Raw genomic sequence first — 3,376 nt, 5'->3', positions numbered from 1 at the left:
GATTAGTAGAGAATTGAGAGAATTGACCCTAGACACTTGAGAGTTAGAATGATATACACTACCAGTAAGGGTTCAGTGCTTAATTCTATGTTTCCTGCTTTCATGAGCTATCTTCTTCTTGCAAGTTATTTGTATTGTATTTTGTGATTTGAATTAGTGAAATCCAGTTCATATTTGTTCTTGAAAGATTTATTTACTTTTTCACCAAGTAGGTAGAATCATTTTAGCATATGGTTGCATTCACATTCATAGTTGCATTGCACGAGTCTTGCTATTCCCTACTCATTTATTTTATCTCCTTGAGCTTAGCATGAGGACATGCTAATGTTTAAGTGTGGGGAGGTTGATAAACCATTATTTTATGGTTTATATTGTGTTTGATTGAGTGGTTTTATCAAGCTTTTCACCCACTTATTCATATGATTAGCATGTATTTACAATTCCTTCCCAAATTGTTCTATGATTGAAAACTTGCTTCCTAAAAACCTTTTAGTTGTATATTTTTTTCCTTTATACCATTCGATGTCGTGATCTGTGTGTTAAGTGTTTCAGGCTTCATAGGGCAAGGATGGCGTAAGGAATGAAGAGGAAGCATGCAAAAATGGAAGGAACACAAGGAATTGAGGAGATAACCAGTAAGAAGTCACGCGGTCGCATGGCAAATAGAAGAAATCAGAGTGACGCGTTCGCGTGCCTGACGCGACTGCGCGGACTGGAAGCTGCACGAACAACGCGAATGCGTGGACGACGCGCACGCGTGGTACGAAAAACGCTGAGTGACGCGATCGCATAGATGATGCAGCCGCGTGACGTGCGCGATCTGCAGAATTACAAAAGTTGCTGGCAGAGATTTTGGGCCGCATTTTAACCCAGTTTTTGGCCCAGAAACACAGATTAAAGTCAGGGAACATGCAGAGACTCAGGGGATCACTGGAGAGGAGATCATAATTCACTTTTCATAATTTTTAGATGTAGCTTTTAGAGAGAGAGGCTTTCTCCTCTCTCTTAGGTTTTAGGATTAGGATTCCTCTTAAAGGATTTAGGATTTTAATTCTTCATCAGGTTCAATATTCCTTTTACTGTATATTTTCTCTTTTACTTTCAGATGCTTTAATGCTTGTATTACTTATGTTGCCTATTTGGCTTATGGACCATTCATGTCATGATTTTCTTAACTAATACAAATTGAGGTATTTCAGACTCATGATTGCTTTTCCCTATTTATAATTTAGATTATTTACTATTGATTTTGGTTGATTAATTGGTAACTCTTGAGTTATCAGACTCATCGTGGTTGATAATTATTATTCTTGCTGATTAATTTAGATTCCTATAACTCTAGTCTTTCCTTAAGGAGTTGACTAGGACTTTAGGTGTTAAATTAATTTGTCCACTTAACTGACCTTCATAGTTAGAGGTTGACTTAGTGGGAGCAAAAGTATAATTCTCATCACCATTGATAAGGATAACTAGGATAGGACTTCCAGTTTTCATACCTTGCCAAGATTTTTATTAGTTATTAGTTTATTAATTCCTGCAATTTATTTCTCTTGTTCAAAACCTTTTCAAAACCCAAAAAACACTATTTTGCATAACCAATAATAATTCATACTTCCCTGCAATTCCTTGAGAAGACGACCCGAGATTTGAATACTTCGGTTTATAAATTTTATTGGGTTTGTTACTTGTGACAACCAAACGTTTGTAAGAAAGGTTGATTGCTTGGTTTAGAAACTATACTTGCAACGAGAATTTATTATAACTTCTAAGCCATCAATCTAAAGTTCTTCATTCGCCGTCTAAGAGATGTATAATCAAGTTTGTGGTTTAATACTATCCCGTCAAGGACTCGCAAGAACCCATGTAGAATAGGGATGACGGTCAAGTTACACTCCTAATTCATTAGGATGAAGAACGAAGATACATCTTAGAACGGAATCAAGCATAGATTGAAATAGAACAATGATATTATTAATCCATAAGAATTAGCAGAGCTCCTAACCTTAACCTAGGAGGTTAGTGACTCATAGCTTACAGAAAAGTATTGAAAGGTTCGAATGGGCAAAGATCTCTAACAAGGGTGATCTTTGTTCTATATATACCAGTCTAGCAACCAAGGATTACAGAAATAGGATAAACTAGGTTGATAGTGCAAAAATCTACTTCTGCGACCTACTTGGTGAGTGTTTGAGCTGAGCTAAGGGTGACTCCACGAGCTAGTACCCTTCTTGTGTGTTTAACACCAGCTTTGGACTCCTTTTGGGCGTTGGACACCAGCTGCTACCGTTTGGGCGTCCAACGCCAGGAAGAGAGTGAAGTACTGGCGTTGAATGCCAGTATTGCACCTTTATTTCCAGAGCAAAGTATGAAGTATTATATATTGCTGGAGAGCCCTGAATGTTAGCTTTCCAATGCCATTGAGAACGCACCATTTGGATTTCTGTAGCTCTAAACATGCTCCTTTGACTGTACGGAGGTCAGAATCCAACAGCATCTGCAGTCCTTTCTCTGTCTCTGACTCGGACTTTTTCAAAGCTCTTCAATTTTAACCAGAAATTACCTAAAATTATCATAAAATGAAAAAACTCAAAGTAGAATCTAAAAATGTGAATTTTTCACTAAAACCTATGAAAATATAATAAAACTTAAACAAAACATAATAAAAACTATATGAAGATGATGCTAAAAAGCGTATAAAATATCCGCTCATCAGAACACAAAACTTAAATTGTTGCTTGTCCCCCAGCAACCAAAAACAAAGTATGATTAAAAAGAAGAGAAGGATACAATAAATCTCATAGTTTTCAATGAAGCTCAGTTTCAATTAGATGAACAGGACTAGTGGCTATTCACTTCTGAATAGTTTTGGCATCTCACTTTCCTTTGAAGCTCGGAATAATTGGCATCTTTAGGAACTCAGAATCCAGATGATATTATTGACTCTCCTACTTTAGTTCTTTTTTATTATTGAACACGGCTTCTTTTGAGTCTTGGTCGTGACCCTAAGCGCTAGGGGTCTACAAAAAAACTGGTTTCACTGAACTGAATTGAAACTGTTTTAAATAAACCAGTTTTTTATTAAAAAAACTGAACTGAGACCATAGTTTTTATGAAAACCAGTTTATTAAAAACCAGTTTTTATGGTTCAGTTTAGTTTTAAACCAAATTAAAACTGGTTTTATTTAAACTCTAAAATTAGTTTTTACACACTCTTTCTCTTTCTCTCTCCCTTCACTCTCTCTCTCCCCTTCCTCTCTCTCTCCTCTTTCTCCCTCTCCTCTCTCCCTTCTCTCTCTCTCTCTTTCCTCTTTCTTCTTTCTCTCCCTTCTCTCTCTCTCTCTCTCTCTCTCTCTCTCCCCCTCCCTTCCTCTCTCTC

This window comes from Arachis stenosperma, chromosome 4 (assembly GCF_014773155.1).
Source record: "Arachis stenosperma cultivar V10309 chromosome 4, arast.V10309.gnm1.PFL2, whole genome shotgun sequence".
NCBI classification, from domain to species: domain Eukaryota; kingdom Viridiplantae; phylum Streptophyta; class Magnoliopsida; order Fabales; family Fabaceae; genus Arachis; species Arachis stenosperma.
The sequence above is the reverse complement of the archived record's forward strand: the minus strand, read 5'-3'. Positions refer to the sequence as shown.